Source organism: Motacilla alba, chromosome 3, assembly GCF_015832195.1.
Source record: "Motacilla alba alba isolate MOTALB_02 chromosome 3, Motacilla_alba_V1.0_pri, whole genome shotgun sequence".
In the NCBI taxonomy this organism is placed as follows: domain Eukaryota; kingdom Metazoa; phylum Chordata; class Aves; order Passeriformes; family Motacillidae; genus Motacilla; species Motacilla alba.
Genome location: NC_052018.1, coordinates 59,555,851 through 59,583,181, shown reverse-complemented (window position 1 = coordinate 59,583,181; position 27,331 = coordinate 59,555,851). Strand labels below are relative to the sequence as shown.

The following is a 27,331-nucleotide window of genomic DNA, read 5'->3' as shown; positions in this document are numbered from 1 at the left end:
AAGGAAAAGCATGGAGAGGCATCTCAAAGGGGGATTCATCCAAAGAACAAAAAGCTTCAACCTTTGCCCTTACTGGAGTGCCAAGAGGTTTGCCTGTTTTGTTGTGTTTTGTTTTTCAATCACTCCTTCAACAGATGGGCAACAGTCACCCATCTCGTCAGAAAAGTTCACTCAACACTCAACGGGATGGTGAAACTTCAGCAGCCTCCAGTACAGACAAAAAGCCATTTCTCCAAAATAAGGCGCTGCTCTTGGGGTAATTCATTCTTGTCATTCATATTCAAATGGTGCCATGGTCAAGCTTAAGCGTGTACAGTTTTGGTGGCTCCAGCTGTCCACATACTGAGCATAACTCTCATTAATAGCTCAGGGCCTGCTAGCAGAGCAGGCTTGTGCTGCCCTCTTACTGTTATGGCCCACAGCTTTCACTTCTGTTTTTCTGAAAACATTTTGATATTCAGAGTAATTTGAATGGCAAGAATGTAATCCTCTTGTAGCATTGTATTTTTCTGGTATCATAAATACTGCCACTGCACAAGTAGTTTTAAAAGACACCATTAATATTATTTTCTAAGGATTTTCCAGTGCTTTATTTGTAGTGTTACTGAATCAAGGAACACCTCTTAGCTATAGGGAAGCCATGTCCTGAAACAGAAAGTTTAGGTAATTAGATCACTTATTTCACAGAGGCACCTGAGGACATGGGTCCTCTATTGGTGTAAGCCAACCTAAAACTAAGCTGCTGATTAAAAGGTGTTCCTTCCCACCCTCTCCCTGGTGTCAGAGCTGGCACATGAGCTAAACTCTTACACAAGGATGTTTTCAGTCACACCAGGAAGCCTCTTAGGTGTGCAGCTCTTTGAGGGAGGTCGTGGGAAGGTGTAAGCAGGGCAGAAGGTGAGCAGGAGCTCAGCCTTAGATTAGCTGAAATTGATCAGCAGCTCTGAGACACTTCTGTCTGCCCCTATTTGTGTTTAAATGCACTGGTATGGATACCACTGCAGTGAGCACTCCACCATCCATACGCAGCTACCCCAGATACAGGATAACAGTGATGCCCAACTAAAAGATTTGGAAGGTCAGAGGTATTTTTTTGATAGGAATTCAGGTATTTGCTATGAGCTAACCATAGTGGGACAAACCCCTGCTATAATGCAGCATGGCTGAGATAGCATAGTCAGGACCACATTCACTTTTGAAATGCCATGAGCAGTTTTTGCTCATACAAACTTAATTGCTACATGAAGAATATTTTTATAATTTCAAATTTTGTCTTTGGAGAAGAAAATAAGAAGGAGGAAGTAAAAATAATCTGACTGGCTTTTGAACTGTGCTGTACAGCACAGCTGTGTGTTCAGCACAATATATCACACACAGCAAATCAAAGCCAGCTTAGACTCAACTTTTCTGCAGCTTTTTCCTCCAATACTTTTGCAGGATTAATAATTAATAGAGACCAGATGCCAAATACTTGAGCATGGCCTTAAATCAAGTCTGCAAAGAGCCTGATCTCCTTATTGTTCCAGGGGATCATGTGCAAATTGAATTTAAGCAAGTCTTTTGATTTGTTAACATTTTGTATCTGCCCTCTAATCTGTTGTAAATAATAATACAAAGGAGAACGAGGTTCAACCACACAAATACATTCCTTCCTAAAAATACTGCCAAATCTTCTAAGCACAGCAATGAGCAGGACTCCAACTAAAGACTTGCAGATACAACATAAAAATAGAGAAAATGATGAGAAAAAAATTTTGAATTTAGATCTTTATTATACAGGCCCAAAGCTGTGGTCACCATGCAGTTACACTGTAATGGGAATGATTTTGCTGAAAGGCTCTCACTAAACAAACGTAAAGAGACCACAGACTACAGCATTCCGAATAACTGACACTTTAATTTTTGAAAGAGCAAAAATAAATAAAGGAATGGCAAGTATGTCCTTTTCACATATGTTGGGGCATATACATATTCCTTCTTTTCTATAGCTATTGAAGAGACAAAATTAGCAAATTCTGCCCAAAAACACAGAGCTTTTGTGTGATGGCTCAGCTAACTTTTAGCTGTTTCTCTCTCCTGGGATATTAGATCAAACACACATTTAGATAGGTGCATATGCCAAAAGAAGAAATGCAACGTGGGGGGTTTTGTATTTAATTTCTAATTTCTACTTCCTGCCTTTTCCTTCTCCTTTTATAAGAAGTAACAGGAAGTAATTGGAGACATCCTGTCAAATAAAAGCCCTAGAAGTTTTCCCTTCTAGTTTTTCATTATAATCTCATAATTTAAGGATTAATCACAAATTTTAAAAGGTTGAGGTGTCTTACAAGGAATTCATCATCTCTGGAATACAGATAGCCACAGTGAAGAGCTGCACATAGACTGCACACATAGTGTTATCTAAAAGTGGTTATCTTTAAAAAAACAGGACTTTTAAAAAAATCTGTAGATCAAAACAGAGCATGTCTTATTCCCCACAGGATTTTCTTGCCACCTGTTCTTCAATTATTTGCACTAGGAGATGCTACAAATGATATTAGTTACAATATACAGTCCACTGTCATCTTCTGGTCCAGCAGAAGAACCTGTCTCTTCGATGGATGCAAAACTGTTCATCTGAGCAGATCATCCTCAACAGCACAAATATGGGCTAGAAACTCATAGAGTTTATTGTTTTAATTTATAAAATTAAACCTGCCCCAGACAGGTAATACTGGTGTGTAATATTGCCATCCCTGGGTTCTGTCAAAAGCGGGGTACTGAGGTGCTCAGAGCCGTCTCAGAGCGCAGCGCTGGGATCCTTCTGGCACTCCAGACCCAAGGTCGATGGGATGTGATGCGTGCTAGAACGTGGGCGCACTTCTCACTTAGCTCTGCAGAGCCCAGGACATGGTAAGCTGCCAGAACTTCCTTCATCTTGCCTGTTGACAAAAGGAACAATAACTAGTCATCACTGGTTGCTGGAGTTTAATTCCAATTTTTAAAAAGTCCTGTAAATGAGACTTTTTTTTTCAGCCATGCAATAGTAAATGATTCATTTAGAAAAGATTTGGGATAAAGTTTACAGTCTCTATGTTAGCCACACAATGCTTATGAGGGAAAAAGGCCTTATACCGTATGGTTCCTAAAACATTATCCAGGATTAAATATACCATTATCTAAAAAATAAATGTCCAGCAGCTTAGTACTTTAAAAACATCAGTATAATAATATTCTTGTAAAAAATATTTTTGTATAGCAGATTTTCTGGACTAAAGTCTTGTACTATCTCTCTCACACACTGTACACAAGATACAGAGTAAAGGATTAACAAACAAAGAGCAAGAATCCAACAGGTTAATAAGTGGCTTATATGAGTTTGTTGAAGAACTATCTCTAACACACATTGGTCATGTCCATTGGTATTGGTAATAACTATAAAAGCTTCAGAAATGACTCACTGAATTGGCTTTGCAGAACCAAGGGTCAAAACAGACCTCTAAATTACCTAGTCTGATTTTCTGACAATTATAATTTTTTCAGATAGTCCTCAGTGAAGTCCAAAGAAAATCAAACTTCTAGTATCACAGACTAAAATAGGAAAAACTAAGAATACACCTCCAATATATATTTGTTGCAGAAAATGTTAAAGGAGGTACCTCTGGAAGGTGATTATCCCACTCCCTCAATAACCTCAAGAAGGTGTCCATCTTTTTCCATGGACTGTGAATAAGTTGAAGGTCAAAATTTCTTACAAGTATGAATGAATTATAACCTACCACAGACTTTTGACTATGTTCACATATTTATTTCACAAAGCGATCAGACCCTGGTAATTTTCAATCAGTACTGACATGGGCAGAATGATAAGAAGTATAATTGCTTCAACCTAAGGTAAGTACAAAAGCCATGTAATGAATTCCAGAACCAATGCTAAGTTTTTGGTTACATACCCTGCAATTTTCTGGAGCTACACAAAATACATATTTTATGTGTAATTATTATTCTTATAATCATCACATAAATAGAAATCACTAAAGGAACAGAGGTAGCAGGTGATGTGAGAGATCTCTTTGCTCACCCCTGACCAATGCTGCTGATGTTTGTCTAACCAATTTTTAACCGTCAGCGTACTTTATAATTTTCCACAGCCTTGCTTCCAAAATGCTTGTTTTACTCTATGAATTTATTAAGTGTACATTCTAACCTTTCATCCAAGCCATCAGTGAGAATGCTAAATATTAGTGGAACAAGGAAAAAAACACTTAAAAAACTCTACTAAATGGAGTATCATCGAGAACTACTCTTTGTACCTGGTTTCCAAATAATTTATGCACTCACATATTGATAATTTATTCTAGCCCAGTTTCCCTAGCACACAAGAATAGTAACAACTGAAATATTTTGCCATCCAGTCTTGTTTAAATAAAGCTGCTAATACTAGCAAACATATTTTAAGAAGAATTATATAGACTTTGAAAGTAGAAAAATAGAACCATTATAGAAAGAAGATTTCAAGTGACAACACAATCTTCCTAGCAATTGATTTCACATCTATATGACTACTTTTATGAAGTATGTGCTTTATTGAAATATCGTTCAATTTAGACTAATGGAATTGTTTCACAGCCTTTTAAAATTGAATTTTGTTCAATGAAACATTCCACTGAGAAAACAGCAAACACATGCCACTACAGTTTAGAAACAAATCAGTTGCACAACTTCACAAAACTCCAGACCACAAAATTACTGTTTACTGTTTATCTTGCAAAAGACATCTTGATCAGAAATATACTGAAAAAGACTGCTGAGACCAACAGGACCAGTGATATTGAGCATTGCAAAGTAAAGGTTACCACTAATATTAATCTTTATGGAGATACAAGACAATTCCACAAATACTGGAGGCACAGATCACTCTTCTTAACCTAATTTGGATTATTAGCAGACCTCTTCTACTTTTCACTCTATGATATATTTTGTTTGTTCCATCTGTGCTACTCAGAAATGTGAAATAACTTGCTCTCCAAGGTAGAAACAGAGTCCCCATCTCCTTCTGGACTGGAGGAACTGGAGGCCAGCAGAAGCTGAAACACAACACAAAGCCCACCTTCAATTAACACAAAATTTGATTTGATATTTAGGGATATATCCCACTGGATTTCCAGTGAAAGAAAAGTGAGACTGACTTCCTCTGAAAAATACGTAGTGACAGAGAGACAGCAGCATAAAGAGTACACACAAATACTTCCAGCCTTCTCCAGTGGAAAATAAGGAACTAAGATAAAGGACAGGTGAGCCAACCTGACTGCTCGTGATGTACAGCCTGCTGTCTGTACATCCTGCTTGTCTGACTGCCAAGGCAGAGAGGAAATCCCACAAAAAACCTGCTTTTTACAGGAAGTCAAAAGTTCTGAAAATGAGACAAAGCAGATGTCTGCTCCTTACTGAGAACAGCTCTATGGATTATAAATTACAGAGATTTAGGGGATTTTATCAAGAATTTTAGATATACAGATACCAGAATTACTTTTGTCTTTTTGTCAAAAGGGCTAGGATCTCTGAGAGTCAAGACTTTGCTAACAGTGACAGGGAAAGAGAGACAAACTGTGCAGTCAGAAGCATTACTGAAAGTCCAGGCAGCAGCTTGCTCAGGACCAGAAGAGCTGATAGCTTGTTGACATGGAGAGATGTGTCATGGTGACTCCTGTCTTAAAAGATCATCACTGTTCTCTTTGCAGTCCATGGCAAGCAAAAGTATCCAACCAGAGTTACCTGGAGCTAGTCAGTGATGGCGGGAGAATTTGTGCCACGCTTGCCTAAGTGCCTAACACAAGTGGCAGGAGCAACCATGAGAGGTGTGTGGGTGTGTGACTTGCACTGCACAGCGCTCACTCTGTGCTACAGAGACAGAGCAGTCAGCTTTGCAGTGTAGATGTACTGCAAGAGTAAAGTGAGATGAGTCCCACGCCTTCTCTTCAAAAGGAGAAACAGGAGTCTGTTTTTAAATACTGCAATGTTCATGTGTTGGCTGACGGGGAAAAGAGTAACACTCAGTGTAATTAAGACTGCGGTTATCAAATAGAGATTAATAGAAAGAGCAAAATTTCCTCATTTTAGCAAGCAGCATAGAACTTACATAATTTAACTGGCTTTAAATTTCAGTGAAAGTTTGTGGTTAAAGACTAGATTACTGATAATGACATACCTCAATCTGTTTGTTCCTTGAGGTCAGATGTCTTAAGCTTTACACTATGGGAATGCTGATCATTGCAATACTTGAATTAAATTACGAAGCCTTTGTCCCTGATGTTAGGGAAGCCTCTATCAAGATAACAATAACATTTGGAACGTCATATGATGTTTTGTATATATTGTGCTGTCATTTATGAAGAGGCAGTATGAAACTTGAAAATTATCAGAGTGTTTTCTACGACTCAGTCTAAGGAGTATTAGGGGAAGAAATTGCATTAATGTTCAATATTTGAACTGCTATGTTATTTCTGTATCTGTATACAAAAAGATTCCTATAAATAATTTTTTAAACAAATTAAAGGGCAAATATTAAGTGTTAGAATATACCTTTGAGTCTTGATATCATCAAGTTATTGGGGATATAAGACTAAAGTGAAGTTACAATGTGCTAAATTTAAACTATACTCAATTACAATGGTTAACAAAGTCTCTAAAACTCGAGAGAATTTATTTAGAATTGTATCTTAAAATTAAAAAGAATTTGCTAGTTTAATAACCACATGAATCTGCTTTAAAAAAGTAGTATATACTTTAAATACAAGCAGTGTATAATTTAAAACAATTTAAAACCATTGGAAAAAAATTCTACATAACACGATTTAAAAATCTGAAGGACTTTCAAAGCTTTTCTGCACTGAATATGGTGAAGTGTGTGATATCAGTTAGAAATTAACAGCCCAGTGGCACACTGCATTCTGTAGGTAAAACCTGATTAGGGTACCAAGTGATAATCCAGTTGCCAGTCCTCCAAAATCCAGGCTGGCATCAAGTAACTTTTTATGGGAGTGGGTGAGGTCTGGGCTGAAGGAAGAATTTCACAGCTATGAAGCAGTTTCCCTGGTATGTGACTGAAAATGCTTGTACTGCACTGCACAAGACAACAACTGTAGCCCCCTCTGACCTTTTTACTTTCTTCCTTTCCTTTCAGGTAATCTATACCTGGTGTTTTTCACTCCATATGTGTTTTTCACTCCATATGTGTCTTCTGTCAGCAAGAATTCTGTAATCTGAACTATATCATTCTTACAGCTGTGCAAACTTTGGCCAATTCAGCCCCTGGCTTTATCAAATCCAGTGTTATCAGCTCCAGAGAGTGTCTCGTGAGCTCCATGATGTGATGTTTTTCTGTAAAGCTTCTCCTTCTGAAGAGAGTTGTTCCTGCATGAAGAGGAGTTTTCATATTTTAGTTCATTTTTCTATGCTCATAGATGAAAAAGTGAAAAAATGTGATTTTTAGGTGCTGATAGGCTCAAAAGAATCTGAGAAAAGCAGAAGATGAAAGGGATTTCTAGAGCCTTTATTTTAAGATTTCACTATTTTAAAGCCAATCTCATAACCTTGGAAGGCACAATTTTTGAATATTCAGGCATTTGCATGACAAGAAACATCCAAATATACTGTCCTCCAGCTTTGCTGGCTGACGCAGTTATCTTGCTCTGCCTTGCCATGATGGAGAGAAAGATTTAAGTTCGTTTGGGGGTATGCCTACACACTTACATGACTGAAACTTGATCATGAGCCAACTCTTGACATACTTGCTAGAACACTTCATCTACATTCAAGCCAAACAGTGTTCATTGGTGTGGCTACGGAATGGCAGATGGTGCGAGCTGGAAACTGCAAACAACACTTCAAGGTGTTAATGAAGAACAGCCTTAATCTCTCCACAGCTGAGCTCGACTGCAGGAATGCTTCTGGTTTGCTTCAAGGCAAAGACACATCCATAAACACAGCAGGGGCACTTCAAGCAAACCCTTTTGGTATGCACTGAAGCTGTGAAGCTGTGAGGACAAGCTCGGGGTGGGTTGGTGCCAGAGCTGGCAGACGTGGCGAGAGCATCCCCACAACAGCCACAGGTTCCGTGGGAGAGCTGGGAGCCGACAGTGTGACTGCAGCCATGCTGCATCAGTCCTGCAGGAGAACCTTCAAATAACCTGGACCTCTTCAGCTTACAGGAGCTGGGTCAGCCTGTGACTGATTCAGGGAGCTGTTTGCTGTCAGGGTCCCAGACAACAGAAGTCGTCCCAAAGTACAGTTTTGCCCTCGTGTGAGCCACTGGGAAGGGAGCGCTTGGCACCAGCACCTCTCTCACCCGGTTGAGGGGCTGGTGTGTTCCTATAAATGGGCACACTGGGACAAGGCAAATAAAAAGCCATTGCACAATCACTGAATATCAGCTGGAATTGGCTAACAAATCATATGCCAGCAGGACATAGCAGTTCCCTCTACTGTTCTCAAAGCAGTAACTCTTGGCTGGGCTTCCAGCAGCGTGGAGGAAGTGAACTGAAGCCCAAATTAGTAACCCTACCCTGAAATGGACTGGAAGCTCTTACACCTCTCTGTGTGTTTGTCAGGGCTGTAACACACTGATGGCTTGTGGCAATCCTGAGACAAAATCAAACCCCCAGAATTTTTCTTCTCTCTCACAACTGAAGTCTCTTAATTTTTTAACTTTAATTTTAACTGAATAGCTATGAGCTTCTGGCTCCTGACAGCAAACTCTGAAGCATGCAAAACAGTCCATAGCCCTTTACTATGTGGAATAGGAGGGGTACAAAGTAGGGGTACTACTTTGAAAGGTCTCAGCATGCAGGCCTCTCCCATTCCTTTCCATTAACTGGCCAAGCTCTATCCTATTTTTTTTAACATCTTTTTACTTACTGTTCCTGAAGTTCATCGCTCTGATGACTAGAATATTTTTTCCTGATTTGAAGCCTTCATTTTCATGATCAATTTATAATTGTGAGGTTTGTGTTTACAATAAGGATATTTTCTCTTTTTTTGGGTGTGCTTCTTGGAGGTGGTTAGAGATACTGTATTCATAATCTCTTTCCCAAATTTCCTTTTATTGGGTTAAGTCAACATCTGTTAGCATCCTCTTGCCTCTTGGCTTTCTTGTTCTTTCCCTAGCTTGCTTTTCAGGATCTTCCACTTTTTGATTTAATCTTGCTGGAACATGAGTGATGAGTTCTGTTCTAGTCTCCTAGTTCTGTTCAGGAGACTGGTTGACAGAGTCCCTTGGAAGGCAGTTGTGAAGGGCAAAGGAATCTAGGAAGGCTGGACAGTCTTCAGAAAAAAAAACATCTTAAAGGTGCAGAAGCTGGCCATCCCCATATCTCAAAAGATAACCCGTCAGGCAACAAGATGGGCTTGGTTGAACAGAGAGCTTCAGCTGGCATTCAGGAGAAAATGAAAAGTTTATAATCCTTAGAAGAAGGGGCACAGAAGTCCAGATCGCCACAGGGATCTTGTGAGGTTATGTGGACAGAAAATTAGAAGGGCCCAAACCCAACTAGAACTTAATCTGGCTACAGCTATAAAAGACAATACAAATGCTTCTTAAGGAGAAACTCCATCTTTTTCTGGATGTCGGGTGAAATATAGCCACAAAGTATGAGGAAAAGGCTGAGGTACTTAATGTCTTTGCCTCAGTCTTTAATAGAAAGAGCAGTGGTTCTCAGGGTACCCAGACTCCTGAGCGGCAAGACAGGGATAGGAAGCAAAATGAAGCCTCTTAATATAAGGGGAAATTGTTACACCCCTTAGACAGACACAAGTCTATGAGCTGGATGGGATCCACTCAAGGATACTGAAAGTGCTGACAGAAGTGCTCATCAAGCCACTTCCCATCATTTATCACTAGTCCTGGTTTACCAGTGAGGTCCCAGATGGCTGGAAGTTGACAAATATGATGCCCAACTATGAGAAGGATGGAAAGGAGAATTCAGGGACCTAGAGGCTTGTCAGCCTGACCTTGGTCCTAGGGCAGGTCATGGACCAGGTCATCTTGACTGCCTGTACATGCCATATGGCATGTACAGGACAGCCAGGGGATTAGACTCAGACACTGTGGCTTTGTGAAAGGCAGGTCTTGTTCGACCAATTTGGTCTCCTTCCATAGCAAGATGGCTGCTTAGTGGATGAGGAAACATCTGTGCTTGTTGTCTACCTGTACTTTAACATCATTTCCCACAGAACTCTCCTGGAGAAACTGGCTGCTCCTGGCTTGGACAAGGTTCCTGCACCGTTCACTGGGTTAAAAACTGGCTGGATGGCTGGGCCCAGAGTGGTGGTGAATGGAGTTCATCCAGCTGATGGCCAGTCACAAGTGGAATTCCCCAGGACTCAGTGTTGGAGCCAGTCCTGTTACATATCTCTACTGATGTTCTGGGGGAGGGCATCAAGCACATCCTCAGTCAGTTTGTACCTGACACCAAGCTTGGTGGGAATGTTGATCGGCTGCAGCGCAGGAAAGCTCTAGAGAGGGATGGTCCCACAGGATGGACCAGTGGCGCTGAGGATCAACAAAGCCAAGGGCCAGGTCTTCCACTTGCATCACAACAGCCCCATGCAGGGCTACAGGCTGGGGAAGAGTGTCTGGAAAGTGGCCTGGCAGAAAAGGACCTGGGTGTGCTGGTCAGCAGCTGAACATGAGCCAGCTGTGCCCAGGTGGCCAAGAAGACCGATGGCATCCTGGCCTGCATCAGCAATGGTGTGGCCAGCAGGACCAGGGCAGCAATAGTGTGGCCAGAAGGACCAAGGACAAGGGCTCCTGTACTCAGCACTGGTGAGGCCACACCTCAAGGCCTGTGTTTGGTTCTGGGTCCCTCAATATAAGAAATACACTGAGGTGCTTGAGCATGGCCAGCTGGTGAAGGGTCTGGAGCACAAGTCCTGTGAGGAGTGGCTAAGGGAGCTGGGGTTGTTTAGCCTGGAGAAAAAGAAGGCCCAGAGGGGACCTCATCACTCTTTTCTACTCCTTGGAAGGAGATTGTAGCCAGGTGGGATGAGTCTCTGTTTCCAAGTAACAAGCGACAGAACAAAAGGAAATCGCCTCAAGTTGTACCAGGGAAGGTTTAGATTAGATCTTAGGAAAATTTTCTTTATGAAAAGTGTTGTCAAGCACTGGAACAAGCTTCCCAGTGAAGCAGTTGAGTCCTCATCCCTGGAGGTATTTAAAAGACATGTAAAACTGGTCCTTAGGGACGTGGTTTAGTGGTGGACTTGGCAGAGCTGGGTTAATTGTTGGACTTGATGAACTTAAAGACCTTTTCCAACCTGAGTGATTGTATGATTAACTGATAACTTCACTTTCTCTGCTGGAGTTACCTTGCTTGATATGTCCCAAGATAGCATTTCACCTTTTTTTTTTTTTTTTTAACGCAACTGCACCAATGGCTCAAATATCTCAAAACTAATAAACATACTTTTTTATTCTCACTTGTCTTGCTGTCTCCAAAAAGTAACTGTAGAAACTTTACTTCATTGAACACCCAACTTCATATTTGTACTACTAAATTTTATCCCAATCTAGCAGCATCTCCTTTGGATGAAAGGTACCCAGCCATCTGCTAGGGTTTTGTCAATCTGCAGAATGAATGTGTTTCCTCTGTGCACTCTGCTGTCTAATTGTATCTTCTGCCTGGTCTTAGCCATGTACTGGAGATCATTAGCCTGCTTCCCCACATGCCCTTCACAGTTCTCACTTTGCAGTGGATGTACTGTTTCCAATTGCTGCAGTACAGGAATTATGTCCCAGGTGAATTAGAAATGCATGAATAGCCAGTAAAGGTGAACCTTACAACAGGGAGCTTCTCTTAAAAATCCTAAAAATTGCTTGAAAATATCAGTCTACATTTAAGTGCAATTATTCATATTTAGCCTTTATTAATGACTTAAATAATCTTATTTTAGGTCCAAGTTATGATTTGCCATTATCTGTGGTTTCTCTGTGACCTCAGCTGCTTTGATCACAAAGTCAGTAATTCTAGTCTGGTTCTGTCTTGTTGGGCCTGGAACTAAAAATATTTTGGCAACTTAATTAAAATTTATAGATTATGTAAACAGAATGCCTCTTACTTCCATACTCTTGTTACTCTATAAATGTCTCTGTGTTGATGGTAGATCAGTCCAGCATTAAATAGCAGAAGATAATCTTCCTGTAGGTCATTTTGTTTCAGATCATTAAGTCCATTTTCTAGTCAGCTGCCTCTCTGCAAATTCTAAAAACATTGGCTCAACCTACATTGGTGTTACTGCTCATTCATTTCAGCTATTCCAATCAAATGCTATAACATATAAAAAATACCTCAGATAATTATTAAGGGACAGAGCTCCAGAGCACTGCCAAGGCTCTTCCGCTGTTGAAGACTAAAGACTGCTGTGATGCCAGCTATGGTCTCCCATTGACTTACTACTATGAAGTCCATCCTGGCAGGTTAACTGGATGAACTGTTATTTATTTTAGCTTTCTCTCATATTAGATTTTAGACTTTTTGGCGTGCTTAAATCTGTCTCTTAAAAAAAAATTGTAATGTGCCTCTTAGCAAAAAACAATGGGAATAGCTCTGTATAAACAATTACCATAATCAGCAAGAACTTATTATTTTACCTGATCCCATCTTCTGTTTCCGAACTCTCCATATCAAGAAACATCTCCATCACCATTATTCTCCACTAGCTCTGACAAAGACTGATCTGTTTTTAAAGACTGGTAGTTGCATTCTCTTGATACCTCTGCTTTTAAAATGATCTCTTTTGCAAATGTCCACTTCTAAAACCTTGTGAAGTTCAATATTAGGTCCTTCAAAATGTTTAGCTTTTTCAAGTGTATGATTGTCAAAAGATACTATTTTTTTCCAAGAAATGGGGAAAAAAATCAACTTCAGTTGTGAAGAGACAGTATTTTTTTCTAAAAAAAGACAATCACTAGAGCTAGAGTCTGCCCCTCAGCTCCACCACAGACCACCCAATCCACGGAAAGTTATCCATCAGAATCAGTCAGCTGGGGAATGCAGCCCATTCTGGATGCCCAGGATCTCCAGAGAGCAACACAGTCAAATTCATATAATTCTTGTTCACCAAAGGATTTAAACCAGAAATATTCTTCAAATTACTATATCTTGTTACTGTAACTACCACCAGCATTTCTGAAGAGATCTGACATTGTAGAAATCATGAAATACATTAGCAAGTTATTTAAGACAGAAAAGATAGAGAAACTTCAGAGGATCTTTGGTTTCTGATCAGATTCAACTGCCAAGAATATTAAATTTAATATTAAAGATCCTTAATGCTACTTTGAAGAAATACTCTGTTTCTTGTTTTGAACGAAAATTCACAAAGGAAAACTCTCTTACTTCCAAAGCTTTCAGTAGCCATTGCAATAGAAGGTTTTTAAGATATACAAAAAAGAATAATCTATTTCAATACCAAGACAGCATTAAAAAAACCTAAGTAAAACACTGTAAGTAACTTAGTATCTGTTAGGTTGGGCTCTTTGGCTCATATCACTAACAGAAAAATCTTGCTATCATTATTTCATTAGTAATACTGCTAAAATGAAGAGGTAGGCATTTTTTTCTCTAATTGCAGAACATATTTCCTCAGTGATCCAAATACTTGTGAAAAGGTATGTATTGCAGAGAACAAATGCATCTGACACATCAGAAGTAAATGTGTACAATTAAATGGAGATAATTGAGTGAGAAGGCTTAATCAATTCATAGAAAACTTCATGCCCACAGCTACTTTGATTATTGAATTCTTACATATGTTGGTATAAGATTGTTTAAATGCAACATTTGACTAAATTATATACTTAGCGTATTTCTTGTACAGTTACAGCCAAGGAAAATTGAGTCTGGTGCCTTTAAGTACCATTTCTTTGGAGATTCCTAGGAACATAGAGGACTTTCCAAATGTAAAGTTTTGGGGTTTTTTTTGGAAGTGCAGTGCTGCCAAATATTTTTTACCACCAAATAAATGCTATTTCAGCTGCATTTGAGCTGTAATAGTGGTAGCTAATGGCCTATTCACTTAATCATAGTTATTCACTCCCTGGAAATGTCTCTGAATATAATAAATGTTTTGTTTACATTGTGGACTCTTAAATTACAGGCATTATATAACACCCATGATATATAACCTATCTGTATGAATACAAACTGAACCAAAATCACTCCCCTAAAGTATTTCTAGTATTTGGAACTTCCAAAGAAAGAAATATGCTGTTGCTACCCACAGAACTACTAAAATAGCACTGGAAGCAGGGTAAGAAATCGTTTTAAAGAACATTCTGGTTTAACTAAAATGTGGCTATTTGTCATCCATTTGCAGAGGTCTGAAATAACTATTACCAGAATTTTTTAAACAAAGAAAATAAGAAACATGCTCAAATAGCTGAACCAGAGAGATCCTTCCCTAAAGGAAAAAAGGGCTGCAGATGCAGGATTTCAATCTGTCCCATAAGAGACAGAATAACCATAAAGTCTTCACTCTGAGACCAATCCTCTCACTGTGTGATGCACCAATATAAGATGTATCTTGTTCAGCTCTCTTTTTAATATTTATATAGGTTGTAAAAGATCCTGCCAGTCTTAGCTCTGCTTTGTTCACTTCTCAGGAGAGATTATATGTATTGTGCTCCATGTTGACAACCTGTCCCAAGGGTAGAGTGAGATATATATACATACATACATACATATATATATATCTATATATATATATATACACGATATAACAGCTGGTTCTATCTCATTGCTTTGTGGTTGCCATTGTATTGATGAGGCACAGAATCCCCTGTAGTTTCTTCAGGAAGCATTTTCCAGATGTATTTTAAAAAGCTGCAGAATATGTTTTAAAACAATATTTGGCTTCTGAGGTCAGGCTGTGTTTTTCAGCTACAACCGGTTTGTAGAAAGGATTAGATTGTAGGTCATAAAAGTATTCTCCTGGTTACTTCAAGAAGTGAAGACAACCTTTGAAACAGTCTTCTGTTGGCTTCTTGGATGAAAGAACTCCTCCATGGAAGTATACAAAAACTCAGAAGGCTTTCAAAATTAGAATATGGAGAAAGTTTGGTATTAAACACCTCTTTTATTTCTCCTGAAGAAAAACATACTCAAGTATTTGCTGAAGAAGTAATTTGGCAGGCCATAAAAGACATGGGAGAGTGTTCTAGTTCTAACTCTAGTTCTGTAGAACTTTTTAGAATTTAGTGATTAAAAGGAAATAAAACCAAAGTGATTATAAAATGAGAAATTTCAACATTCCTAGGAAGGAAAGAGCAAACCAGTGCTAGAGAAGCACAGGGAATGCAGCCACAGCCAGCTTCAGAGACTAATCAAGGACACCCCCAGGCAAAGGCAATCCAGAGGGGGAAAGAGTTCAAAAGAGAGGACTAGTTTACAGAAGGGCAGCACTAAAGCACAGCAGCAAATTAACCCAGTGCACAGTAAATTAGCAGTGTGCTATACCAGGAGATAATTAATTACCTTAGAGCCCCAAAGGAGTAATTTAAGAGGTATCAGTAAGTACACGTGCTGGGAGAACTGCAAAGAATTCACCATGCAAACATGCAGGGAAAAGTAAAATAGAGAAATGTAGGAAAAATCCTGCAATAGTGTTAGAAAAGGAAATGCAGCATTGAACAACCTTTCTAGTTCAAAATAAACTTTGCCAGTGAGACTATTGCTGCCATGATCTGCAGCTCAGCAGAGATCAATTTAGCACCTGAATATTGCCTTTGGTGGCTGAAATGCCAGTGACCTCAGGTCATCATATCCTGTGACAGTAACAGGCAGAGAAAAGTCTGACTCCATCCTATTACATAACTTCTGCTTGATATCAATCATAAAAGGGTCTTCCATGAGGTTTCTCAAAAGAGGCTAGTTGTAAATCTGATGCCTTTTATATTTGTCAGTCTCACACTTCAGTGGTAAAGGAGATTTGTAGCATCTGATACGATATATTAAACTGGGTGATGTTGCAAGCCGTTTACAAGACTGGACTAAAACTCACCATAACTGCAGTAATTTGGATAAATGTTCTGAAATTAATGCATTAGATCCACAATGAGAAGGGCAAATTACCATAGAAAGAGCTGAAGGGAGTTACAGTGGTCTATAAGCAAACCCTAAGTCAGGATGCTATCCACTTGCAGAAAAAGGGAGCCTGAGTCAGAGCAACACTGTAAGCAAATCAAACAATTATTTTTCCCCTACTTCCAGAGGCAAGGCTTTGACTGCATTACTATATCCAGCTCTGTCTACTGGGCTGTTGAAGGAAAAAGACAGTCGGAGGGAATCCCAGTAAAAGCCACAAAAAAATTGATAACAGATGTAGAATAATGGAAAGTTGAAAGAAATAGATTGTTTCGTCTAGAAAGAGTGAAGACTAAGGGAAGACATGATAACATATTTAAAATATGTAAAGGTTTGTTATGAGGAGAGGATGATAACTAATTGTTCTCCATGTTCATCATGCAGAAGACAAGACTTAGTATGCAGTTGTGGAGAAAAGCTTTCTAACACGAGACCAGGCAGTCAGACAGCAGCTTATCTACAGGTATTGCATGTACTGGTGTCACAAGAAGTGCTGGCAGTGGCTGAGACAAACCTGTGTGGAGATGAGAAGTGTGCTTGGTTCTCCCTGAAAGCAGGTGAACAGCCCAGGTGATCCTGTGCGGGAACCTGTCCAGCCTCATGCTCAGCCACAGAAACCAGGCACAGATCAGAGCTTTGCATCACAGAAATTGAATATTATGTTGCAAACAACTGCCATTTGTCTCAAGATGCTTGCCAGGAAGGATGGAGCCTGCAGGACAAGGGATAAATCTCTCAAATCCACTTAGCTGGTTAATTCAATTGGCTGGAAGTAGCAGAGAGCACCCACTCAGTCACCACTGGATGCTCTTCTACTTGTTTAACGTGCTCATGCTCAATCATACCTTTACCCATCTTTGCTTTCCAATGCCCTTTCCAGTGGTTTACAGAAGTGTTATCATAGGAGTGGTTTATCCAGAGGATTCAGGTATACACTGCTGTGGGGCCACTGAAGGAATGAGTTAGTGAATCAGTTAGAATGAGCTGAACAGGCTCTAAAAGCAATAGGCAGGGCTGAGGCTGCAGTGATGCCTGGCAGGGACCAGGCTGGTCACCAAGGCTGTACCTAGACAAGGCAAATGGCACGCAGAGGAAAAGGGGTGACACACCAAGAGCTTGCACCACAGATTCCCACCATTGGGGCAGCTGGCAGCCACCAGTGCCCAATCTCTGCCAGGGAGGACAAGCTGTGCAAGGCCACTGCATTGCAGGGGCCAACCATTCCAGCCACCAACAGGACTGCTGTTCCCAGCTGGTTGAGAAAATAGGACCAGAAACCCCAATATGACAGCGAGATGGAAAGACAGCCTTCATTGTGGGAACACCCAGAGTAAGCCCCGCCAGTTTGGCTGCTTTTAGAAGAGTTGAGGAGTAGAGATTAGGGAGAAAGATTGTGAAAGGTCCTCTCCCTCACAGAAGGGCAAGCCTGAGTGCGCAGACCCTTAAGTGGCTTCACCCGTACACTACTGGATTCACAACAGGTCTCTTACTGTTTTTCTTTAATTTTTTTTTAAGAAGCATAGAATTAAATTTACATTAACTGGAATTTTCAAAAACAAAATCCTCATGTAAACTGGCAAGTGGGGCTCATTGACTCACTGAGGGAGAAGCTGCATGGCCAGCAGGAGCAGTTTGGGTGTGCTGAGTCTCGCACACTGCTGCCAGGCTCCTCCATGGGTTTTCCCCTGTGCTGCTGTCAAACACCCTGTGCCTGACTACAGCAACCCTGGCATGAGGTGCCCTGCCTCTACTTGAAGATGCTCCTTCTAATGGAGCAAATTCATTTTCCAAACTACAGCGGGCACAGAGTGCAGAGCAAAACATTTCCACTTGTCTTCTCTTAACCTTTAACAAAATTATCTATAAAAACCAACTACTCTCCATTACAATAATAAAATGGAGAGCAAGGCAAACACAGCCAAAGGTCTGTTCTTATGCTCAATCACATGTAAAGACTGGATAATGTGCTGTGTATGTTGGAAATTCCTTCTTACATGACAATACAGACCATAAGTATTGTCCTGGCAAAATCAAAATCATTGATAAATGGGATTAAACAGATCACATCAATTACTCAGTTGTTCTTTCTACTTTCCTGCTAAATCTTACAGCTTTCTGAAAAACTTCCTCAGGTTAGAGTAAAATAAAGGTCATGCTTCAACCATTTTTAATGATGATTTCCATGATTTTCCTGGTATGGTGTCAAAATTGCTGCATATTATACTAGCTTTTAATTATAAATGTAGACAACTAATGAGACTGTACAATTTATAGACATCCAGATTTGAATTTTTTAATGGTCCCTGTAAGGAAAAAAAAAAGAAATAGTACAATACTGACACAGAAATGTTTGCAATGCAACATCCTCATTACTTCCTTTTTATTTTCCACATGTACTGAGGCAGCATTAATATTTCATTGCCCAATGCTCTTTGAAATTCATTTAAATTTAATAGATGTTTGCACCTCTAACTGCTTCAGAAGGAGGAGAAGGGGAGGGCAGAAGCACCTGTAATTACAGAAATGACCAAGAAAGAAACACTCAAAAGACTTATTTCCTCCTTTGATTCCACAGTCAGTCCAGAGCCTCTGCAGACCGTATTTGCTCAGGTAAGGATGACTTATAAAGTAAAGTAAATCTGAAAGTGACTTTTCTATCAGATGGTGTAACTAGCAGAGTATCATCAATTTTCAGAAAATACTTGCTTTCCTTCATTTTATAAGATTGCCCTATTGGGCATCTGCTTCGATCTTGCTATGGAATGGCAGCACCAGCTAAGTGCTATGAATGTAGTAGATATTCCTCTTTCTCTGCTATGCATGATGCCATCTTTAGGTTCCTGTATGTTGAACAATTATTACAGGCATGAATGACAGCACAGACGCTGAAGAAACTATGCCAAGTAACGACTGAGGATACAGAAAATAATTGTGAGCCTCCATGGACAGAAGAGTTGGCTGTACCTTCCTAATTACATGAAAGCATCCTTGTCTTTGTTAAACAGTTCAGTCAAAATCTCCCTGAAAGCATTCAGGTTGTTAAAGGAAAAGGCATCACGAAACTTCCCATTACCAGCAGTAGCAGCAGGGCCCAAATCTGTTCCTAGGACTTCTGTTATGAAACCTAACGCACACAGGCAAGAATGTTCCTCAGCTAATATTTCACACTCAAAACAAGTAAAACAAATAATTGGAAAAAAAAAAAAAAAAAAACAACAAAAAAACCCACCCCAAAACCAAACAAAAAACAAAAACAAAAAAACACCAAACCAAAATGCTGAGACATAAAGCAATTTGTTGTCCACTATCCCATAAAACCTACAGTAAGTCACATGAGATCTTTACTATAGAGCAGTCAATCCAACTTTCATTAAACTATAACTAACATAGTGGATCATATTCCTATAAACTAGTAATTTATATAAAATAGGATGTTAATAGAGATCAAAATTCCTGATTCCTCTGACTTTTCTGAAATTTTACCATTGATGTGTTTGTATGAGAGCTCCAGATCCTCTCCAACAAGTAATAAAGCAAGGGCACTTATAATCTGGAACAAGAAATGCATACCATGGAAACAGGAGCATGCTAGTCAAAATGCTCAGGTGATTAGATATGCTAAGAAGGAGAAAAAGCTGCAATGGGAGATCAAAGTTTATGGAAGTTAATATGATACTGTCCTCTGATCTCTATAAAACAAGCAGAAGAAAGAAGGAATTTACAGATAATCTGCAGTCACAATAATTGCCACTATAAAATTCTGTATTTTATGACTTTATTGGTTCATTTTACAAACATCCTAGCATGAGAGCTTGAAGGATAAAGTAGCACATTTTTACAACTCACTATGATTCAAAAAGAATACAGCCCCTTTCAGTATTGTAGTTAACTGTGCCAAGTCAAAATCTTTGGACATAAAGTTAAGTCCTGGCTTAAGTACCTTGAGAAATAAGGTGATGACATGGGCAAGAGCTGGGCAGTTCTAGAATAAAGGGAAGCTTGAACATAAGAGATATTACACCGAGTGGGAAGAGACAGGATAATCCAACATGAAAGACTATGGAAGTGCATATTTATAAGCACACACAGAATGCTTATTCTGTGTTAATGTAATCCTAGGTAGGACGATTTCAGCACAATTACCAAGAACCATCAAACATTTTGGTTCAAAATGTACTTTACTTTCCAGGTGCAATTCCATCAGGATTTACACCCACCTCCTGGGGAACAATATTTGTGTTTTTGAGAACTTGTGCTTTTATGCCGTGCACTGTGTCACACAGGATGAACAGATGCCTCAAAGGAAGGGAATGATGGACTTGGGTAACCTCTGAGACTAAAACTGTTATTTTACTTTCAGTACTGAAGGCCAGATTGCTGTGTCTTGTAATTGATTACTTTCCATAGTTATACAATTATATAACTAGAGAGACCCAATAAAGTTAGAAGCATTTGTTTCCTGTGATGAAAAAAAAAAAAAAGATTTTTCACAAATAACCTGCCACTCTCACTACCTGCAAAACAAGAAATAATCTATTATGGCAGAGAAGACCTCTTTTAATGTGATGACACATCCGTTTTTGAATACAGCTACAAGACAGCTTTATTTTGTATGGCAATTTCCATACAAAACATATTTTCGTTTGAGCCTTATCTTTAAACAGTGCAAGTAATTTAATGATATAGCTTCAATGTTCATATAAAATAAAAGCAGATAAGGAGACAAATGAAAGATGCAAAGCTATTTACATCTATATCCTGACTGTCCAACAGGGACTTAATAGTGCTGTAAATTTGAGTCTGTTTAAAAGAATCAAGCTAAATATCATACTGGACTACAAAGCAGTCAGATATTTGGAAGACTGTAATTGAAACTTCAAGGATCTTGGTGACAAGATATTTATGTATATTTGGCTTATGGACACTCATTTGCAGTTATTAAAATATGGTTTAATAATCAGCAAAACTTCATTAACGTGTGTCTCAGTTAAAATCTTGCACCCTGGCAAACACACTTGCTTCTTGAAAACCTAATTAAAAGGCAAAGAAGGTATCATATCTCAGTGGTAATGAAAAATCTCTTGTCTGCTTCTATCAAAAATTTGAAGTGCCACTGAAAGTAGATAGGAAGAAGGAGAATCTCAAATTATTTGTGAAAGATATCGCACAGAATATTTCAGAGAATTAAACTCCTTTATGTGAATTATTTTGAAATTCATGAAAGGTAATTAACGCCATCAAGTAAGAGCTCACTGGTGGAAGGGCAGTTTCTGTGTAATATTTCTCTAACTCTTAATATAAAACTTTGGGAAATCAGCCAAGTTCCAAGAAATGTCAGGTTTTTAAAAATATTTGAATAACATTTCACATTCCAGGATAAAAAAAATGGTTTCATTAGAAAGAACAGAATAATCTCACAAGCTCATCTACCTTGAACCACAACGTCATAAAAAAAACTAGGAAATAGAAATAGAAACTGAACAAAAGGACAAACTAAAGGTGTGTTTTAACATATTAGACTTTAAAACTTGTCACTGCTTTACTGATTGTGCTTACAATCAAGTAAGCAAATGGTCAAGTTTACATAAGTGGTATATTATTTTCTGTTTCTCCATTTTTGCCTTATTTGTTCCTTTTCATTTAGGCACTAAAGCAATGATGCTCCCACATGTGCTTTAAATGTAAGCACATCTGGTTATTCTAAACAGACTAATCATATTTTGTGTGTTTTGATGGACTACTATCTAGATTTTTAAATTTCAGAATAATAATAAAAAAGAAAAGTAAATCAATGAGGGAAGCAATTCAATGCACTTCTCTAAGTACAGATGAGAACTCAAAAGCATTTATAATTATAACAGTTAAAGCACTGCAGAGTGTGTAAAGGAGCAATCGCACAGCTTCACAGAGATGATCCCAGAGCTGTGAAGGGACCCACAAGCATCAGTGAGTCCAGCTGTTCCGTGAATAGCCTGTACAAGGACCAAACCTATTGGATCATGGAGTTGGTGTAATTAGCATCATACTCTGACCCATGTGTGCTCATCTCAGGAGCTGATCGTGTTTCCAACAGACATATTCCAGTGGATTATTTTTATGCTTTCTCTATTTGGCAGTGTTGCCTTTCAACCTCTTCAAATGTGTTTTGATCCTGAAGGCTGTCAAGGATGAAATAAAAGGATAAAAAAGAAGGCAGGAGAGCTTTAAATTACATACCACATACATATCACATTCAAGTATGTTTAATTATTGCTTTCAGATGGTCACTATTGACACCTTAGATGCACAAAGCAAATGTGCAATCAAGAGCTACTGAAGTGGAATCCATCTCATACACTTACACAGGAGACAAAAGGAAAAAACATGCTATCTGCTCTGTAATAGTAGCATAATATGAACTGTCAGGAACTGGTCAGAAGTATTCCTAAATTGACCTGCCCCCTGACAAGGAATGATATAATACTTTTGAATTTATCTTCACTAGAGAAGAATCTAATCTAACTGTAAATACTTAATTTTTACTAAATTCTACCACAAGGTTATTTTCCTATCTACCTCTTTATATGTTTGGGCAGCATACTTTTTTTTTTAATTACTAAAACTAACTTCATATTCTTGTGAAATGAGTATGGATGGATACTGATTGTGAGTCAGAGGTGACCACTTGTACTTGGCTCTCTGGTCAGTTTGAAGGGTGCCTTCCTCACCCTCTCAGCAAGTTGCTGAGCAGGATGAGCATTTGCTCCTGACACCACAGCTGATGGTCCCATGTGTCACAGGAAATCACTAACTGCTTCATTCGACATCCATCAGGAATTTAGAAAACAGGTGGGGTAGACATTTTGCCAGTCTAGGGACAGGCTCTCTCATAACTCCACAGTGGTCTTTGACTTAATGTAAGCTAGTGTCTCTGGCTGTGTCAGCATTGAATATTTAAGATAAGTATTAGAATAACAAATTTTTTTTAGGATATGGAGTGTGTCTGGAGCAACAGTGGGGAACTGCAATGCCCAGAAAACCATAAAAACCTGAGTAATGCAGACCCTTTTCTGTGTCAATTCCTTTCCTATTTTTGCACGAAAGTACAAATATCCAGAATAAATTAGTTAAAATTAGTGAAATTCAATAAATGAATGAAAATAAATAAAATTTCAGAATAAATTAGAGAAAATTATGAACATTTAATACATAAACAGCTTCTGCTCTCAAAATCTCACCCCATTTTTAGGCAGTGAAAGGTTTGCCATGTTGGAGGTTTAGAATTGGATACAAGAAGTAATTTTATTGACTACTTCCAAATGATACTATGATTTCTCTGAGGTATTTCAGACTTTTATGAGTGTCTTAAAAGAAAGCTAGGAGAGCTATAAAATAAAATCAAATGAGAAGCAGCAGTTTTTTCAAGGTTTGCTAAGTTGCCCAAGGAACTGTTTCTCAGCAGAATGACTCTGAGGTTTTGTTTCAAGTAACTCCTTTGGGAGACATCACCTTGCCTTGTTGCAGGCATGCCTGCTTGGGTATGAGCAACAGTAGGGTGGGTGGTCCAAAACTAATGACATGAGCATGTGAAAAAAAATATTTTCTTGATACTTGAAGTATCTTTAATAAAGCTGATCTTTGGAAACAGGTACTGTACAGCATATCCTCCCCTAGAAGATCCCAAGGAAAGCCTGTACTTTGCTCAGACAGGAATGAGAGCTTTCTGTGCCTGCATTTACTTGGCCAGCACAGAGGTGGAGAGAAGACTTCCTTGTTCTTTCCCACCTCATTGCTACAGCAACTTTCACACAGATTCACAGAATATTCAGAGTTGGAAGGGACCCACAAGGATCGAGTCCATCTCTAAAGTAAATGGCCAATAGAGGGACTGAATCCCCAACCTTGGTGTTACCAGCACCATGATCCAACCAACTGCCTTCTCCCAGGACAGCGCACGTCCCAAACAAGGGCGGCAGCTGCTGAGCAGCTACAGCAACAGCATGGGCACATGGAGCACAGGTGCTCCTCCTGGTGCTGTGGCTGACATAGGGGCCTGGAAACCTGGCAGGGAACCTGTCCAGCATTTACAGTGGCAGCATAAAACACGAAAACTTAAAATTACCTTTAGCTGTTTAAGTGAAAATTAGTTTAATTTTTTTTTCAAGTTGTTTAAATCTAGGAAAAAAAAAAAGAGAGAACATTATGATAATATATTTAATCTAGTTTTCCATTTGTAATTTTTGCCCTTTTTTTTCTCCCTGTAGCTAGGCTTACTCTTACTAAAATAACCACCTAAACATTCTGATCTAGAATTAAATAGAACCATTATATTTTTTGATGAGAGAATAAAGTATATCAACATAAATTTGTTTAGCTATGATATAGTTTAATATATACTCAGATCTTGATTTCTTATAAAGAGAGTGATAGATATAATGTATCTTATTTTCAAAGTGACAATTTTTAGTTATCTTCAATTCTCACCCTTTTGAGTCTATAGGCAGTCATAATTTGCAAACAATATTTGAAGATCTAATCATATTTCCTTTTGTTTTGCAATCACACAATGAAGGTTGTCTTTGGTTTTATATGTGCAACATTGTTTTCTTTAGTACACCCATGAGTATTCCTTCATCTGCCATGTGAACAGCACGACTCTAGAAAAGCCCATCCACCTCCTGGCTCTGCTGTGGAGAGCAGCCTTTACGCTCCCATTACAAACGTGCCTGCTGTGTTTCTCCAGCCCAGCCATCTCTCTTGCCACCTCTCCAATTACTATTCACTGAACATTCAAATGAAGCTTCTCTTTCATCTCACCAGGAGCTGGATAGCCTGAGCTAGAAATCTGGAAGCTGGGAGACTTTTCCTTCTCTTTGCTCTGAGAAGAATGCACAAATGGAGCTCTTTAGAGTTGAAGGGACCACATGAGATTTACTCACATGCCTTCTGTAAGACGGTGGCCAGTTGACAAAGGAGTGACAGAATCCAAGACAGACAAGTGACAACATGAGGTTATGAATGACACATGCTGCCCTTGGCTCCACATACAGAGACCTGTCCAGAGTTTTGTGCTGGACCTACTGTGCTACCCAATAAAGGTAATTCAAACAGCAATCAAACAGTTTAACTTCTATGGGATCAAATCTGGGTATTGAGATGTGAAAACCACTCTTTGATCCTTCTTCATAACTGATTCTAACATGAGAAAAAGGACTTACAGAAGTTTCTTTCATTGCTGATACAAATATATAAACTCAAAAAAAAAAAAGCCTCTTTCCTACTGTTTGGGACAAATTAGGATTTCTGTTACCAGATGCAATGAAAAAAATCTTTTAGCTTGTTTTCTTTTTAAGCAGTGGTTTTTAAAAATAGCTTATTGAATCTCTGTTTGAAAAACCTCATGTCCATGTAAAAACGGAAAGGGTATTTATACTATAAAAGCCCCAAAATAAAACCAGATTTGCCTTTATTTCCTTCCTGTAATTCACAGTAAAGAACATAATTTAATCCATACGCTGTACCTGCAGAGAATACTACAATCACCTTGCTCTTGAACAGAGGGAAAATATATTCACTGTAGTATGGGGAGAAAAAAAAAGAAATTAAAACCTCAGAGAAGAACCAGGAAAGATCTTAATAAAGAGATGAACAAGAAATTAGTCATTCACAAAGAAGGTTATCACACAAAAATCTCTAGCTTTCTGTGATTTCCTTTCACATTTCAACATTGTAAGACTAAACTTCTGGCTTCCTCTTAATGCACTGAGTACAAATCAACATGAAAAAACCTGAACTACAAAATCCAACTAGTGTACAACACAGGGTACACCAGAGGGTGAAAACTACCCCAGTGAGCATGTACACACAGGAGTTGTACAGAAAGCAGGTCACTGAGGCTCAAGAGTGAAAGACTCTGAGAACTGTACTGAAGATATACAGCACCTCAATTCTACAGGGCTGAAGGCAGCAGCTCTCTGGTTTCCACAGAGCTGCACCACAGTGGGCTGTAAGAAACAGCAATCACTATGCATGCGCTGGGCACCCTCTGCTGGTTTCACAGCAGCGAGTCACCAGGCTCGGGAAATAAATAGAATGAAGTGCGAGCAAAATCCAGGAAAGAAAAAACATCTTAACTACAAGCAAGAGTGAAAAAAGATCAGAATGTCCTTCAAAAATTTAAAGAAATAAATACCTGCAGAACCTTTTAGATTTTAACTCAGTTATCTTAGCTGTTTCTCCTCATAGTTTCTATCAAACTAAGAAAGACACCCTACTCTCATAAACAAAGCAGCATTTCTTGCATTGAAAATCACTTTTTCCCCCTTTAACATAACTTTTATCAATATCGTGGCTAGTAATAATTTCTCCTTAGTTTACAAGACTCCTCCTGAGTGTTGACAGGGTTACACGTGACCCGTCATGGTCTGCAAAGCCGACATAAACAAAACTCTTGCACGTTTGAAATTATCAAAAGCAGAACAAAATACCAAAGTATAACAGTATTAACTCTCAGCAGCAGCCAGCTAGTTAGGCACTAAGTCTACATTATAAGCAAGTGAAAACATATGTAAATCCCAGTAAATTCACTTAACATCCCTCACGAATCCTTCAGTTTCACAGTTCTTCAAAACCACCGTAATCTCCCTTTGGTCACTGCCAACAATTCTCAAAACATTCTCAATCAGTACCTAAGCATTAAAGAAAGGAATATAAAATCTCAGGTTTGTTGAATCAGTGACAAAACCAGCAAGAGCTTATAAAATTTTTCAGATGCAACATTTGCACCCTTGTGAGAGGAGTTGCCATACAGTTTAATTTTCACAAAAAGAGGTTCTCTCAGAAGAAAAATCCTACAATACTCTGACACTTGACAACTTGCTAAGGATTTGGTTATAAAAGTGTTCATAATTTTAGAATGCAGAATAAAATATTATATCAATAACCACAGGTAAGGTGATTGAGCTTCAAAGATCTCTCCTTTCCTTGCCCACAATCCATTCCTCAGTCCCACTAGAAGAGATTTCCCAGTTCGTGTGCTGTTTGGCTGCTCATTTTTTCATCCTCCTCTAAGTCCATTAGGTTGTGATATATTCAGGTGGAAAAAATGTAATTTTTGAGAGAAGAAAGTTAATAAAGTACTAATGCATTTTATCAAGGAGCACACTGTACACAGAATCAATGTACAGGTACACAGGATACAAAGTATAAAGATAAAAGGTAAAAGAATAAAAAGA

The 27,331-nt window shown here is 38.8% G+C and overlaps 1 protein-coding gene across 1 annotated transcript in view; it reads right to left on the bottom strand.

Annotated features, from left to right (window-relative positions):
• Positions 1 to 1,320: 1,320 nt before the first annotated feature.
• Positions 1,321 to 27,331, bottom strand: part of SCAF8 (SR-related CTD associated factor 8) — an 88,936-nt gene continuing 62,925 nt past the window's right edge. The window contains exon 21 of the mRNA XM_038131923.1: positions 1,321 to 2,921. The gene's annotated coding sequence lies outside the window, so the exon portion shown is untranslated. The remainder of the gene's footprint in view (positions 2,922 to 27,331) is intronic.